This window comes from Pelodiscus sinensis, chromosome 25 (genome assembly GCF_052426305.1).
Source record: "Pelodiscus sinensis isolate ZL-2025 chromosome 25, ASM5242630v1, whole genome shotgun sequence".
NCBI classification, from domain to species: domain Eukaryota; kingdom Metazoa; phylum Chordata; order Testudines; family Trionychidae; genus Pelodiscus; species Pelodiscus sinensis.
This window is the reverse complement of record NC_143076.1, coordinates 20,627,316-20,644,260: the sequence shown is the minus strand read 5'-3', so window position 1 is coordinate 20,644,260 and position 16,945 is coordinate 20,627,316. Positions and strand designations below refer to the sequence as shown.

At 56.8% G+C, this 16,945-nt stretch overlaps 1 protein-coding gene across 1 annotated transcript in view; it reads left to right on the top strand.

The window, feature by feature from the left end:
• The first annotated feature begins 5,313 nt into the window (after positions 1-5,313).
• The window catches only part of LOC102455176 (FXYD domain-containing ion transport regulator 6), a 30,684-nt gene continuing 19,052 nt past the window's right edge, over positions 5,314-16,945 (top strand). The window contains exon 1 of the mRNA XM_075909695.2: positions 5,314-5,553. The gene's annotated coding sequence lies outside the window, so the exon portion shown is untranslated. The remainder of the gene's footprint in view (positions 5,554-16,945) is intronic.

Sequence of the window (16,945 nt, the reverse complement as noted above, 5' to 3'; positions counted from 1 at the left end):
GCTCCTTCTGCACCCCCCGGAACTTCTTCCTGTACGTCTTGGGAGTCAGCCCGAACTTGTGCAGCAGGGCCTCCTTGACTTGGCTGTAATCCCTTGGTTGTAGGTCCTCCAGCTGACTGAGCACTCCGGCCGCCTCCTGGTTCAGTGCAGGGATGAGCTCCTGCAGCCAGTCAGCTGGGGGGACCCGTTGCAGTCCACAGGCCCTCTCAAAGGAGCTGAGGAACCCGTCTATGTCACCCATGTCCTTCAATTGGGCCACCACGAGCCTCTCCAAGCGTCTGGTAGTCCCGGGACCCTGGGGCCCATCCGCACTTGGCGCAGCCAGTACCCCGCCGGTTCTCCGCTCTGCCATGGCCAACTCGTGCTGTCGCTGCCTCTCTTGGTCCTGGCGGTCCCTCTCTCGATCTTGGCGCTCCTTCTCTCGGTCCTGGCGGTCCCTCTTTCAGTCCTCTACTTCCAATTCCTTGATCCGCAGCTGGATCTCCAGCCGCCGCAGCTCTGCTGGGCTGGCCCCTGCCCTAGATGGGCTACAGCTTGCAGGCCTCCTGGGGGAAGCTGTCTCATCTCTCCGGTGGGTTCCAGCGCTCTCCCCCCCTCTCTGAGCCTGACACACTCTCAGGAGGGGTCTGGCTGCTCCCCCTGGGGACAAGATCCTGGCCCTGTGGCTGGTCATTCTCTTCCAGCTGGGCAATCAGCTGGGCCTTGGTTGCTTTCTGCACAGGCAAGCCCCTCTCTCTGCACAGCCCCACCAGCTCTGCCTTCAAGAGTTGGGCGTAGGCCATCTGCCCGCTGGTCCCCTCGGTGCAGACTCACCAGTCTAGTGCTGCAGCGCCCCACGATTCCCAGGAACCGCTTCGCTCGGTCTCCTGAATACCTGCTCCAGGGCTCTTGCTTCTATGGCGCCTTGTCACTCACCGCTGGAAGCTCCATCCACGGGGTGCAGTGCATCCCGCTCCTGACACCAGTGTGACGATGCGTTGGGGTCCCCTGCCTCCAGAGCCAGCAGCATAGAAACCAGCCAGGTACCCCCACTACAGCACAACCCTGACGTGCCACCGCACGTGCATGCTGTCTTTGGAGAGGAGGTGTTTCACGAGGGAGTCCGCACTGTGCTGTCTCGGGGAGGGGGCAGCATTTTCAAAGGAAAGTGAATCCATACTCGCATTTGGCTAGAACACGGCCATTTCTATTGCCCTTCTGTTCCAGAAGGCACACGTTGGCCCTGGGATGCACACAGAAGACTCTTACTCCTCCACCTTGCCAGTGTGAAACTGAGCTCTCTCGGGCCAGATTCTGCTTGACTTGTAGCCCACTGGCCCCTGGGCTGCACCAGCATCTCTGAAGTTATCCTCTGACATCAGCGGGTGCATGTGGGATGGACCATGAAGCTGCTGAACAGAATTTGTCCCAGTGGCTTGACATGGGCGGTAAGTCAGAATGCAGCCCCTGGTTTGTAATGGGCCCAGGCACGTAGGGAAATCCCACAAATCCCAGCAAGCATGGGGAGAAATCGTTGCCTTTTATCTCCGATGTTATCCCACTCCGCCAGCGCGCTGCTTGCTGCTCTCTGCCCTTGGGGGCTGAGCCCTCCCCTCCCCCTTTCACTGCAGGGCTGGTGCAGAAACCCAGAGTGCAGCTTTCACACGGGGCCAGCCAGCCTGCAAAGCTGGCCAGTGACTTGTGCAGAAGCCTCGTGGCTCAGGCAGCCGTGTTTTCCCAAGGGCTGGCTGTCCAGCATTGGAAGGTCACAACGCCTGTGGCTCTAGAATAAAATAAATCATAGGGCTGGTACCGTACCTTGCTGTGATTGTGTTTCTCCCCTTCCCACCCTCCCTCCTGCCCCGGCGGTTCGATGGGCAGGAACAGACCTGCCCCCACCATACACAGTGCACTGCTAGAAACTCACCTCCCACCGCATCACGCTCCTCTCCCAGGCTATGCCTACACTACAGAGTTTTTTGCTGCCTCCCCCCTCGGGGCGCTTGGGCTCTGCTGCCCCCCCTTGGAGCGCACTTGGGCTCTGCTGCTCCCCCCTTAGGGTGCTTGGGCTCTGCTGTCCCCCCCCTCGGGGCGCTTGGGCTCTGCTGCTCCCCCCTTAGGGTGCTTGGGCTCTGCTGTACCCCCCCCTCGGGGCACTTGGGCTCTGCTGCCCCCCATACGCTGCTGCTCTTTCTCCCCTTATCCCCTCCCCAGCCTGCTGGGGAAGTGGCAGAGTTTATTCTGGCGGGGACGGTCGGCATTTCTACTCCCCCCGCCCGCCCTGCCAGCGGGAAGCCTGGCCTGGTGCTGCAGCTGTGCTGGGTTCCCCGCTGCATAGGCGGGAGGTGGGGACTGAGCTCTCCACACCCTCACCCTGAGGAACAAGAGCAGGCTCCCTGGAGGCTTTCTCTGCTGCAGCAGGGTGCCAAGCCAGGTAAGCATCCCCCCCTCATGCCCAGACCCCGCCCCCAACCCGCCCCCCTACTCTCCTGCCCCTGCCAAGACCCCGCATTCCCAGCTTGCTCTGACACCCTGCCCCATGTCCCCTCCTGCACCCTCCCTCCTGGCCAGACACCCTGCTCCAAGACCCCCCCTCTCCCCTTCTTCCTGGCCAGACACCCTGCCCCAAGACCTGCTCCTGGCCAGACACCCTGCCCCAAGTCCCCTCCTCCACCTTCCCTCCTGGCCAGACACATGACCTTATTTAGCATTTGTTTATTATCATCCTTACTTTTTTGTGGGCTACGTTTTCAGCTCCACGTACCAGACTGTTATTAGGGCAGTCTTCCTGAGGAGGAAGGGGGCGGGGGATCATGGCACATTTCCACCCCTAGGTCTCCCAGGCACTTTTTTTGTTTGACAAAACAATCCTTGGTGTTCCCCATAAAAAAATGTATTGTTCGGTGTTCGTCAGTCTTAAGACGTGGAAGAAACAGCGCTCTAGAAAGACAGCCGAGTTCAAGAAAACAATGGCGTGAGGTGGGTCACCGTGCCAGGCAGCGGTCTCTGCAGCCTCGCTCTTGTCAAACGTTCGGTAGGCACCGTGGCAAAGGACGGGTGTGAAGGCGACTCATGGGGACTGTGACGTAGTGGGGGGGAACTTGCTGGTTTCTATGGGTCTGTGGTAACCTCACTGGCTGCCGCCGGGGCCACAGCCCAGGACAGGGATGGGTCATTATGCAAAGGGATCTCTCAACCCGTCCGACCAGCTACCCCCCAGGGAGAGGAACAAAGGAAGGCGAATGCTGCCCTGGCTGGGGGGCAGGGCTGGAGGAGAGTTAGTTAGTTTCTGTCTGGGAGCATGGAGGAAGCAGCCTCAGCAACAGGCTGGGGGGTTTAGAAGCCGAGACCCCCCCCATCTCAAGGGGGGCTGAGGCATCCTAGGCCTGCCCTGTAGCCTGATGACATCTGTGCTGTGCTGTATCCTGAAGAAGCAATAAACCACCTCTATTCTACCGGCTGGTGCAGTCTGTTCGTGCCATTCCGGGGGTGCAGGAGACAGGGGACCCCCAACGCGCCGTCACAGGGACCAACATGGCAGGTACTTCTGGGGCCCCGGGAGAAAGGTGCTTGTTTGCAGGTGGAACAGGGGTTCTGCAGCGGCCAGCGTGGGCCCGTGGCAGAGGAGCCTTTCCCGCACAGCGCTCCATTCCACTGACAGGGCCGTTCAGTGGGGCAGCCCTGGGGCTGTTTGCCTGCGCCGGTTCCATAAACAACATCCCGAAGGCTTGTCCCAGGGGCCTGTGGCTGCCGCCTTGGCTCCATGCCTCTGAGGGGCCCTGTGGGTGGATCCCACAGGCCCTAGCCAGCAGGTGTGCTCGTTAGTGGAGCGGATGTGGGGCTGATGCTGACAGCCTGCGCCAGCCGGGTCCGGATCACCTCCCTCTCACCGGAGGGGGCTGCTTCCTGGAATTGCAGCTGGGGAACTGGGTGCCCTCCCTGCTATTTATAGCACAAGCTCTTCAGGGAAGGGACAGTCACTAACTAGTCCACCTTCCTGCACCTAGCACAGCGGCACCAGAGAAGGTGGCCCTAGGGGCTTGCTGGGTGCTCAGGGGAGTTGCCCTGTGCACACCCATTGCCAGCAAGGCGGGGGTGGGGAGGGGGTAATTTGGCTCCAACGAAGCCATTGTGCTTTTGGTCAAGGACACTCCTCCCTTACAAAAGCCCCCCTTCCTCTTACTGCCCTGGCTTGCTGGCCCCAAGCTCCCGAGCTGGCTGCAGATCGGCGGTGCTTGAGGCTGGGAAGGAGCCGGGACTCCTTGGGAAGGAAAGGTGCTCCAGGAATGCCCCAGGACCTCTGGGTGGAACCCAGGCCCCATGGAGGCGAAGGCCACTGCTCTAGCGGGCCTGGCTCATAGGGCGCAGGGAGCCTGTGCTGCTGTCTCACAGCTGTGCCCTCAGGCGGCTAGCAGCTGCTTTGCCACCCTGCCGTGGCTGAGTTTCACGTGCACCGTGGCAGGATGGTGGGGGTCCCATTCCTCACTGAGGCTGGTGAAGTTACAAGGGTGGGGGGGAGGTGGCAGCTCTGCACTTGGGCACGACGGCTGTTCCTATGCTGCCAGTCACGCACTGCAGACCCCCGACACTGCAGCTGTTGCAGAGGGGGTACAGTCACAGTGGCATGGCTCCCTGTAAGCAGCGCTGCCCAACTGATTAGCAGAGCCCATAGCTGGCAGCCTGTGTTTCTACTGGTGGTGCACATCCGCCCCTACCATGGTGCACAGAACAAAATTTATTCTGCACGGGGACGGAAAAAATGAGGGACCATTGCACAGTAGCCCCAGGCTGCTGTTTGCCATTCCCCCTGTGAAATGACCCTTCTCTTAGCAGGAGGCGGGCTCGCTGCTTTCCTCTCCCCGCGCCAGCCCTGGCAGCTGCACGTTCCAGCCATTCGCGGGCCGCTCGCTTGATTCACACCGGAGGGAACCTCAGCTGCGTCTCGGCGCTGGAATCCCCGAGGAGTCGCAGGGAGCGTCACCCCCGGCTAAGGGCGTCTGCACTCGCTCCCTGGAGCGCCCCTAGCTCGGGGCCCGGCGCGCCCCTTCCCCGCCTTCGATCCCTGCCCAAGTGGGAGGCAGCGTTTCCCTCTGCCCCCGGCCCCGCGCTCCCTCCTCACGCAACAGCTTCTCGTCAGCCCCTCCCCGCCCGTCCCCCTGTGCGCCCCCGCCACGCCCCTCCCCTCCCGGCCAGTCCCGCTGTGCGCCCCCGTCCCGCCCGGCCAGTCCCGCTGTGCGCCCCCGCCACGCCCCTCCCCTCCCGGCCAGTCCCGCTGTGCGCCCCCGCCCCTCTCCGCCCGTTCCTCTGTGCGCCCCCGCCACGCCCCTCCCCTCCCGTCCGTCCCCCTGTGCGCCCCCGCCCCCCAGCCATGCCCCTGCCCTCGGCGCGCCTCGCCAGCGCGGCCACGGCGCTTTGAAACCGCCGGGAAAGAGCCACTCGCCAGCCAGCTGCCGCCGCGCTATCTGGGCTCCCGCACGCCCAGCCCCGCACGCCCCGGACCCGCTCCTCGCCAGACGGAGGCGGAGCAGCCGCGCCCGGTCCCTTGCGCCCCGGACCCTGCGGGCACTGAGCGAGGTAGGGGGGCTCTCGGGGCCTGGGGAAGTTTCCTGCCCGGCTGGGCGGTTCCGCCCGCTTGTGCCCGGCTCCTGAGAGCTCGATATTAAATGGATTTTTGGAACAGGGAGTCGGGGCCGGCGGCGGCCGGGCTGCGGGGCGCTGGCTGCAGAAGGCGCCGCACGCTCGGGGCGGGGGCGGCTCCTGGGGGGCTGCGCGCCCCAGTTCCCGGGCTGAGCCCCCCCGGGGCCCGCATTCCAGGTGCAGCCAGGGCGGGGGGAAGGGGCGCCCGGGTCCGGACCCGCCGGGCGCGTCTCCTCTGGCTGTTGTTTTGACGTTGAAACAAGTCTCTTGCCGCCCCCGCCGGGGCCTCCCGCCCCCGCGCCGGCCTGTCTGGCCCGGGACCGCACCCTCCGGATTGTCAGGCGAGCGCCGGGCCGCAGCTGTTTACAAGGGGCTGGGAGGCGGCTGGGTCTGTCCTGCTCCAGGCGACGTGACCTGGGAGTTAAGTACTTCGGAGCAGCCAGGCCCTTGCTGGCCATGGGCCGTGCCCCGACAGCCCCCGCCCTGCTCCCTCCGTCTGCAGCCCTCGCCCCCGGGGCAGCCTGCCCCCCCCCCCCCGAATCCCCCTCCCTGTGCAGCCTGCCCTCCCCCCCCCGAATCCCCCTCCCTGTGCAGCCTGCCCTCCCCCCCCCGAATCCCCCTCCCTGTGCAGCCTGCCCTCCCCCCCGAATCCCCCTCCCTGTGCAGCCTGCCCTCCCCCCCCCCGAATCTCCCTCCCTGTGCAGCCTGCCCTCCCCCCCCGAATCTCCCTCCCTGTGCAGCCTGCCCTCCCCCCCGAATCCCCCTCCCTGTGCAGCCTGCCCTCCCCCCCCCCCCCCCGAATCCCCCTCCCTGTGCAGCCTGCCCCCTCTCCCCCCCCCGCCGAGCTCCACCAAGTCTCCCCCTTTAGGAGGTTGGGGGAGCGTACATTGTGCCCCCCCTGGGAGCTGGGGGGCCTGCACTGCCCCCCCATCTCCTCCTGTGTATCCCTCCTGCTGCCCTGTCTGCGTGGCAGGGCAGTGCTTTGTCCGTGGCATGGGCTGGGCTGGCACAGGAGGGTGCCCGGTGCTGGGAGCAGGCGGCTGGCAGGAGCCCCATTGTTCACGGTGCTTCCCCTGGCTGCCTCCCGCCTTGCCACTTGTTGGCGCCGCGTGTGCACATGTCTCTGTCTCTTTCATTGTGAGCCCGGCTGTTCCAGGCACGTGACCTGCCTTGTAGTTGCCATGCCAACACCCTGGTACCATGGTTCTCCCTCTTTCACAGAGTTGCCTGGATACCAGTTATCCCTGCCTCCTCTAGAAGGATGCTCTTGTCTTGCCTGCTCCCCTTCTCCCGGGCAGTCACACAAGCCTGCGCACACTGCAAACACACACAGAGCAAGGGCAGGGAGACCTTACAATTATCAGTGCCAGGTGGACAGTCTCCCGGGCATCTTCTAATGCACACCCACTTCCACACACGCACAGTCACTCTCGCTAACACAGGCACCATCTTGCACAGTCTCTCTCTGACACGCACACCTCATCTTGCATACTCATCGGGGCACGTGCCCAGACAGCCTCACAGCTGTCCTCTGATACACTCATACACATGCAGTTGTACAGACATCATCTCACAATCACAGACCACACCCACACATCCACTCACACACGTTCTCATATGCACTTCCAGAATGCAGTCCTTTGGATCAGATTTTACACTCTCCCCTTTCCCCCCAAAAAATCTTCTTGGCTAATTGCATGTAAATTTGGAGAAGAGCAAAGGAGTATCTAGTTGTGTGTATCAAAATATTTGGAAATATTTTTGCCTATGTTATTAAATATTGAATAAAGCTAAAGTACTATAAACAAATCAAACACTTTATCCCAAAGAGATAAAGGGAGGCAATATCTAGATCTAGCTATATGTTTAATCCTTAATTAAAGAATCCTGAAAATTGTATATCTGACTCTCGGCTGAAGTTGAGATCCTGAAGGGCTGATTTGCGGGAAGGGCAGTGACAGGTGGCATATCTGGATCTGTGTAAGCTTCGCAGTATAAAAGAGCCGCTTGTGAAGAAATGTTTTCAAAGCTGCATGCGGATTATGACTTACATTACAGTCCCCCTTGTACCATTTCAATCAGTCTGCTGCCAGGAGGTGTCATTGTGTGCTCTGGTCTCAGCACAACATGACATTTCTGCTCCTGTAGGTGCTACTGAAAACAGTCTACCTCTGTTTTGAAAACAAAAAGCACTATCCAGAGGGAAACTCTGGAGAAGTAAATTCCCTTTTCCGTATGGAAAATGTCTCTTCAGAAATACAATGTGTCTTTGGGTATGTCTGCACTGCAGAGTTTTTCTGGAAAAACTACACTTATGTGCACACTGTAGAGGGTTCTTTCAATAGAAAGTCAAAAGAACAGAGGGGTTTTTCTGACAGCGGTAAATGAGGAAGAAGCCTTTATCCGAAAAAGCTCGTTTGGAAAAAGGCATGTGTGGATGCGGAAGAGGGTTTTTTTCAGAAGAAGAGGCCTCCAAGAAAAAGCATAGGTGTCCTGGTAATCACAACTTACATGCGAGATAGCGTCCAATCATTGTGGACGCTATCTTTCGAAAAGCAGATTGCTTTTTCAGTGCGCTTTGGCAGTGTGGACGCTCTCTTTTGGAAGAAGTTTTTTTGGAAGATCTCTTCCAGAAAAGCTTCTCCCGAAAGAAGCCTGCAGTCTAGACTTTGAGTTGAGCAGCAGGGGGACAGGAGCTGAGGAAGGAGAGAGAACATTGTACATTCTCAACGCTGTTCTAGACACTGACACCCAAGGACAATAGTTACTAATTCCAGGCTCAGAGGCAGTGTATGAAACAAGCTCAGTGTTACGATGTTCGCTGTGACTCGCGGGGGTCTGACTGATGTGGGGTGAGTTGGTTGCTGTGAGATTTGTGTCACTGTAGGAGTTCAGTCTGTGGGCTTGCTCCACACATGCCAGCTTCCAGAAGATAGTGCACATGTGCATGACTTTGTCAGGAGTTTAAACTTTTGCAGAGGGGACAACCCTCGTAGCGGACAGGTCCATCAACTGCTATTCCTAGCCTGTTTTCCAAAAGCTGGGAATGGGTGACGGGAGGGATCACGTGACGATTCCCTGTTGTGTTCCCTCCCTCTGGGGCACCTGGCGCTGGCCGCTGTCGGCAGCCAGGGCGCTGGGCTGGATGGGCCTTTGGTCTGACCCCGTCTGGCCGTTCTTATGTTCTTAAAAAATCAGACTGGAAACTTAAATGTCTTGCTCTCTCGTGTCTGCCCTCGTGGTGTCTGTCCATGGCTGCGAACGACTCAAGGGCCGGTGCTGGCACTTGCTCAGACTGGAGCATAAGTGCAAAGCACGATTCTAGGCAGAGCCAGCCAGAAGACTCAGGCCGAGAAGTGCGCGGCGCGTGTCTCTGCTGGGGGTGTTACCAAGGACACAGCGGGGATGGCCTCTCCCCAGGGTGCTTTTGGTTATGTATGTGCAGCGAGTAGCCCTTCCTTTTGAAAACGAGAGGAAATCGCTTTAGACGGGGAGGCGGGGGGTGGATTCTTTGACAGGCTGGTGACGGGGAAAGTTTCCCAGTATTGCCAATATCAGCAAGGGGGTAGAACTAACTTACCCGCTTCCCAGGAGAGAGATTTCACAAACCAGATCGTGCCAAGTCCTGTTGGTTCATTATTGCTGGGCCAGGAGCGGTTCCTGGCCAAGGGACCTCGCCATCCAGGAGTTAGCCAGCATGCCACCGACGAGCAAACAGACAGGCGGGGGCAGCAGGAAGAGGTAGAGGTATATTTGCATAGGATAGTTACCGATGTCTCGCAGGTGTTACATGCACAGAGGGAATGACTCCGAGGAGCAGTCTCAGCAGAATCACCACTGCCCAGCAGTAAACGGGCAAGTTCTTCCTTTGGGTTTTATTTTCCCCATTCCCCTCCCTCGCAGTGCATGCGCTCACTTGCTCTGCCATTAGCACAGCACTAATCCCCGTGGAGAGACTCCTCGGATAAGGGACCAGCAGTTTTCGGGCTGCCAAGTTCTGTGTTACGAGATGAACGTCATGTTGACAGGCTGAGGACTGAGGGCCAAGACAAATACCTCTCAACTGATTTGGCAACCATTCCTTGATGTGTTAGGACAAGCTTGCCGGGAGCCAGGGAAAAAACCTGCAGAAGATTTGTTTTGCATGGTCTTATTAGTCAAAGATAGGGCTGAGGGCCAGGGGAGGCGGAGGAACACAACCTCACTGTTGTTTTGTCCAGCGTGATCTCATGGCGTTGGATTGACCCGTTTCACAAGTGAGCCATGGGGCTCCGTGGCGTGTGGCAGTCTGGATTGGGGGTGGGACCCTGTGTCTCCCAAAGAGCACTCGGATTCCTTTGACCGTCCCCTGCTTTTGGCAGCTCTCCCGCGCCTGCAAGGGACGGATTCGTCTTAGCAAAAGCTGTCTTGTGTCTCCCGTGCCGGCAGCTCGTGAATCAGTGCAGACCTGGAAAGTTGTGAGCGGTGTCTTGCATGCTCCAAGGGTGTAGGCTGGAAACCTATCAGCGAGGAGCAAGAGAGAGAGGAACAATAACTGCATGAGAAGCCACAGTGACGCTGACGTGAAATGGCAGAAGAGCACAGATCTGCATAGCTGCAAATGTCCGTTCCCTCACAACCGCTCGTACGTCCTGCGGGCAACTGAGCAGCCCTGTCACGGGCTTTGGGGAGATTTTAACTTGGTGTGAGCTTTGAGAGATGTCCCGAGGACTCATGAGGGAAGAAGGCGGCTGCCCAGCATGAATTCTGAGAGCTGAGGCTTGACAGGGGCTGATCTGTTTGAAATGATTAAAAATAAATGTTTAAAATTCTTTTCAAGTCTCTTACAAATTGCCTCCTTCTTCTTGAGGAGTTTTCAGTATTTTAAGGGGCTGACCAGCCTCCAGAACATACTGTTTGTCTGCCTGGCTTTCGCTCCGCCCTGCCTCACTTACCTGAGGAAGACGAAAAATTAGGAGGGGGGATTTTTAAGAGAGAATGAGGAAATGGGGAGAGAGATTTGACTTTTACTATGCTCCGGAGCGTGGCGCAGAAGGCGCAGTGCCCCTGTGATCATGCAGTTGAGAGACCAGCCTGCCTTGGGCGTGGCCGTGGGAGAGGTGGGGTAGCGTGTATCTGCGTTCTGGCCTCTTTTCCCTGCGTGGGTCTGCCTCTCCCAGGGTATGTCTACACTACCCGGTAGTTCGAACTAGCGGGGTAATGTAGGCATACCGCACTTATCGTGGAATGAGGAGTAACGGTAGTTCGAACTAGGAAGCCTAGTCCGAACTACCTAGTTCGTGCCGCGTGGCATGGGGTTCGAAGCAGCCGGGATTTAAAAATGGCGGCGTCCGGCTTATGCAAATGAAGCCCGGGAAATTCAAATCCCGGGCTTCATTTGCAAGTGCGGTATGCCTACATTACCCTCCTAGTTCGAACTAGCGGGGTAGTGTAGACAGACCCTCACCAGCTTTCCTGGAGGCCTGACCCCAGCGCAGGAGCATGGCTTTCCCACTGGGGTTCGCACGGGAGGCAGGTTGCCGCCCCCGCTAAATGAGTGAAACGGTCCCCGGGAGTGGAGTGGCTCCTGGTGACTGGCACAGGCGTCCCAATTCTGGCTGCAGTGTCACTCTGCAAATGGAAGGGCCTGATGCAAAGGCCACTGAGAGTCAGCTGCAGTGGGCATTCCATTACACCCAGTTTGCAGAGTAGCCTGGTGCATTTCGGGGAAGGTGCTGTCCCCCCAAGCACCCCCATAGTCTGCCCATGGACCAGACCCCACGCAGAGCCAAGCCAGTAGAATGCTTCCAGCCTTTATCTGTGAATGTGCATAAGAACATGAGAACGGCCAGACTGGGTCAGACCAAAGGTCCATCCAGCCCAGTGACCTGTCTGCCCACAGTGGCTAATGCCAGGTGCCCCAGAGGGAGTGAACAGAGCAGGCAATCATCACGTGATCCCTCCTCTGTCAGCCATTCCCAGCCTCTGACAGACAGAGGCCAGGGACACTATTCCTGCCCATTCTGGCTAATAGCTATTGACGGACCTAACCTCAATCAATTTATCTAGCTCTTTTTACAATCCTGTGATTGGTTTGGACTTCACATCATCCCCTGGCAAGGAGTTCCACAGGTTGACTGCATTCTATGAAGAAATATTTCATTTTGTTTGTTTAAACCTGCTGCCTGTTAGTTTCATTTGGTGACTCCCTAGTTCTTGCTCCCATAACACAAGTAAATAACTTTTCCTTGTTTACTTTCTTCACGCCAGCCATGATTTTATAGACCTTTATCATATCCCCTCTTCGCTGCCTCTTTTCCTAGCTGAAAAGTCTCATTATTATTAATCTCTCATATGGCAGCTGTTCCATACCTGTAATCATTTTTGTTGCTCTTTTCTGAACTTTTTCCACTGCCAAATACCCTTTTTGGATCCACATCTGGATTTATATAAACTGTGGATTTATATAAAAGCAATAAGATATTCTCGGTCTTTATTCTCTATCCCTTTCTTATTCCAAACATTCTGTTTACTTTTCTTGATTGCTGCTGTACACTGAGTGGATATTTTCAGAGAACTATGCACAATGACTCCAAGATCTCTCTTGTTCCAAAACCTCCTGTAATAACACCTCAGTCTGGGAAAGTTTCTGAAATTTGTTACCTAAAAAGAATGTGTCTCAAGTTTGGGAATCTGTCTCATGTCCTTAGCCGTGAAGACAGAAGCAAAGAATTCATTTAGTTTTTCCACAATGACCTTATCAGACTTAATTTTTAAAGTTTTTATTTATTTATTTGCTATTTAAGTTTAGGCTAGCTGTTCTCCAAATTCCTTGTTGGCCTTCCTAATTATATTGTCACACTTCATTTGACAGAGTTTATGCTCCTTTCTAGTTTCTTCACTAGGGTTTAATTTCCACTTTTTAAACAATGCCCTTTATCCCTCATGGCTTCTTTTACTGGGTTGTTAAGCCACGGTGGCACTTTTTTGGGTTCTCTGACTGTGTTTCTTACTTTGGGGGTGTACACGTAAGTTGGGCCTCTATTGTGGTGTCTTTGAAAAGTTTCCATGCAGCTTGCAGGGATTCACTTTTGTCACTGGACCTTTTAATGTCTGTTAAACTAACCTCCTCAATTTTGTATGGTTCTCCTTTCTGAAATTGAATGCCACAGTGTTGGGCTGCTGAGGGGTTTTTCCCATCACAGGGACATTACATTTATATTATGGCCATTATTTCCACGTGGTCCAGTTATAGTCACCTCTTAGACCAGATCCTGTGTGCTGCTCAGGACTAAATCAAGACTAGCCTCTCCCCTTGCGGATTCCAGAACCAGCTGCTCTAAGAAGCAGCCATTTAAGGTATCAAGAAATGTTCTCTGCATCCCGTCCTGAGGTGACGTGTTCCCAGCGAGTATGGAGAGCGTGGAAATCCCCCACTATTATCGAGTCTTTTAATTTCATAGCCTCTTTGATCTCCCCTAGCATCTCACAGTCACTGTGGCTATCCTGGTCAGGTGGTCTGTCATATATCCCTGCTGCCAGATTCTTATGATTGGAGCGTGGAATTACTACCCATCGTGATTCTATGGAACATTTTGGGGTGGAGGGATTGCTCAGTGGTTTGAGCATTGGCCTGCCAAAGCCAGGGTTGTGAGTGCAGTCTTGGGGGGGGGGGGGGGGGCATTTAGGGATCTGACGCAAATCTGTCAGGGAAGGTGCTTGGTCCTGCCATGAGGGCAGGGGACTGGACTCGATGACTCTCGAGGTCCCTTCCTGCTCTAGGAGAGAGGTGGAGCTCCACAGATTATTATGATTTTTGGTTCATTTGATTCTACATTTTTCTTTCACGTATAGTGCCCCTCCCCACCCGCACGACCTGTTCTGCCCGTCTGATGTATTTTGTACCCTGGTATGACTGTGTCCCATTGAGTGTCCTCATTCCACCAGGTTTCTGTGATGCCTGTTATATCAATATCCTTCTGCAGTATGACGCACGCTAGTTCACCTACCTCATTATTTAGACTTCTGGCGTTGTATATCACACTTGAAAGATGTGTCCCTCTTTAGCTGGGTGCTATTGCAGGATGTGAGTGAACGGGACTCTTTCATTTGACTGTTTGCATCAGATCTTCCCCTTATTTTGTCATCCTCTGTCCTTTCCTCCACTAGAGATGTGAAAGGTTAACTGGGCGTGAGCAGTCCCCCACCGGGATCCCGCTTAGTCGGTTCACTGGTCAAACGTTCGGTTGATCTAACACCTAACCAGTTAACTGATTAACCGGGTTTTACATCCCTGCTCTTCGCCAGGACAAGTGACCTTGTGATCCCAAGCTGCCTTTTGCCTTGGCCCAGGAATTTTCTCTCTCAAATGCCTCGTGCGCTCTTACCTCCTGCCTTGTGGATAGTCAGAGGAAGCAAGAATCACAGCATAGACAACTAGCATATCAAGGTGTTTAGGTGGCTAATCCATTGGGATAGCATCAGAATCCTGGTGCGGGTGCCTGCATGTGTGTTTACACGCATGTGCACGTGTGTAGCCCAGCTTGCAAAATGATCACAAGCACATACCTGTCCAGGCACACGACTGACTTACTGGCTGTTCCCATGATGATGACAGTGGAAGAAGCGAATGGGGTTTTGCTAATTGCATCTGGCTCTCGGTATGCGGGAAAGGAGACCAGGGGGAACTCGTGTTTTGATTCAAGTCAGAGGGAGCTGCCGGGCGGGGATCTGTGTGCACGTGTGTTAGTGGTGCTGGTGGTCGCAGATGGAGCGGTTCTGCGGGGACAAACATTTACCATCGGTGTTTGTTAAACGTAGGTTGGCGTGTGGAGCCCAGTGACAGACGGCGCAGATCTGCCTGAGAGAACACAGCCACTCCTGCAGCTGTTGTTCTGACTCACACAGTGCCCGGCTGCCAGGATGCCTGGACAATGGGTGCCCAGCAGCCAGCAAATAACAACCGCTCGGCTAGCTCACACTAAAGGCGCAAGGGAGTGCAGGGCCAGGCCCACTGACACAGGGGGGCAAAGGGGGACGTTGTCCCCAGGCCTGGTGATTCAAAGAGGCCAGCTGTGGGTCCCTCAAATCACCACCAGAGCACCGTGCCATGTGCTTCATGTGGCTCTAGGCGTTGCGGGTGCAGGAAGCTGGCTGCTCCGCCCCTTTCACGAGCAGCTCCGCCCCTTCCACTAGTGGCCCCGCCCCTTCTGGGAGTGTGGAGCCTGCCCTCTCCCCACTTTGCTCGAGGGCCCACACTGGCTGTGCAGGGCAGCAGGGCTGTGGAAAAGGGGGGGTGCAGCTGCTGACATTTTTGCTTTTCCCCTTTCATTTCAGGCTCACGAAACCACTTGTCAGTCGCTTGTATGAAAAGCCTTTGACATTTCATGCAGCCATGCCCATTTGAGAGAGAAACGGGCTCTTTTCTCACCCCAAACCGATGCTGTTCTGTCGCGAGTGAGAACCGTGACAGTTCTGCAGCTGGCTTGGTCTGACGTTGACTTTCCGATTCTCACTTGGGCTTCGATGGGAAAAGACCTCGTTTGCTAAATTGAATGGAAAAAGGAAACAACTCTGCTGGCACAAAACCTCCAAGAACCGAATGGAGAGAAGAGGCACCAAAAAAAACCCCCGAAAACGGTGTTTCCTGTTTGTCAGAGCCCGTCCAGACTAGGGATGTTAAATGTCGATTAATTGGCTAATCGAGTAGTCGACGGGAGGGGGCTCCTCTGCGCCGCAGCCTTTGAAAAGTACAAGAGCCGCCCGTGGCGGAGGCGCAGCAGCGGGGACCCCGCACCAGTGGGACCACTGCGTTCCCCATTAGCGCGGGTTCGCTGCTGCGCCTCCGCCCCCCCACGGAGACGGTGCTGCAGGGAGCCGGCTTTTAAGCTGGTCCCCCCAGCACTGGCTCCTGCTGCCCCCCTTGGTGCCTCTGTTGCAGGGCAGCGACTAGTTGACTTGGACTACCCCATGAGCCTCGGCTTATTGGATAGTCTAGCAGTTGCTTAGATCCCTTGTCCAGGCTGGCGCAGGGAGTCCAGCTGCTCCTCGGGCGCAGGACAAAGTGCACTTTGCTTAGACCCGTGGCGCTCAGCTGGTGGTCCATGGTGACGTTTTCGGGGGTCCACAGAAACATTGTCCAAGTCCCACGGTGTGAGCTGGCGCCGCCGTGAGGCTGTTCTATGCCGTGTTCACACGCACGCGGCGCGTCAGCCATAGCGTCACCTGGGACACAAGCGCGTTGTGTTGCCAGTAACGTCCGTCTGGGCTCTGAGCGTCAGTGTAGCTGCTGCCGTCGCGCTGAGCGGTGGCTGCGTCGGTCGACCGGTGCTACGTGTGCTGGCGGTGGGCCGCGGACTGTTTTCGATTGGCCTGGTGGTCCGTGGACTGAAACGAGCTGAGAACCACTGGCTTAGACCAGAACGGTCTTCTCCCTCCCTCCTGGCTGCAGTGAGCTCGGAGCGGGGAGACGCCGCTGTAGGCTGGTATTCGCCCAGGATGTGCCCATTGCTCACGCCCGGGAGCAGGCTGGCGTCAGTAAGAACCTTTCCGAAGCCTTTTCGCAGGGTTTACAGGCAGCGCCTGGGGCGTGGCCTGAGCTAGGACCGAGTGAAACCAGAGAGAACGGGCTGTGGGCTTGGCCTGTGTGCGGTAGCGGGGGCTCTACTCACTGTCTTGCTCTATGTTGTATGGGACTCCTCCTGTCTGCGGCTCTGGAGTGACTCTGTGGGTATGTCTACACTGCCCCGCTAGTTCCAACTAGGAGGGTAATGTAGGCATACCGCACTTGCAAATGAAGGCCGGGATTTGAATTTCCCGGGCTTCATTTGCATAAGCGGGGCGCTGCCATTTCTAAAACCCCGCTGGTTCGAACCCTGTGCAGCGCGGCTACACGATGCTCGAACTAGGTAGTCAGGTTGCAGGGTTCTTTTTCAAGATAAACTTCAGACTTCTGAAGAGTCAAGTGGAAAAATGATCAGCACGGAACCCTGTCGCTTAGATCCCCTGCGTCCCCCCGGGCAGGCTGCCACGCTCCGCTACCCTGTCAGCGCACAGCGCTCCGGCTCCGTGCTGCCACGCTCCACTACCCTGTCAGCGCACAGCGCTCCGGCTCCATGCTGCCACACTCCGCTACCCTGTCAGCGCACAGCGCTCCGGTTCCGTGCTGCCACGCTCCGCTACCCTGTCGGCGCACAGCGCTCCGGCTCCGTGCTGCCACGCTCCGCTACCCTGTCGGCGCACAGCGCTCCGGCTCCGTGCTGCCACGCTCCGCTACCCTGTCGGCGCACAGCGCTCCGGCTCCGTGCTGCCACGCTCCGCTACCCTGTCGGCGCACAGCGCTCCGGCTCCG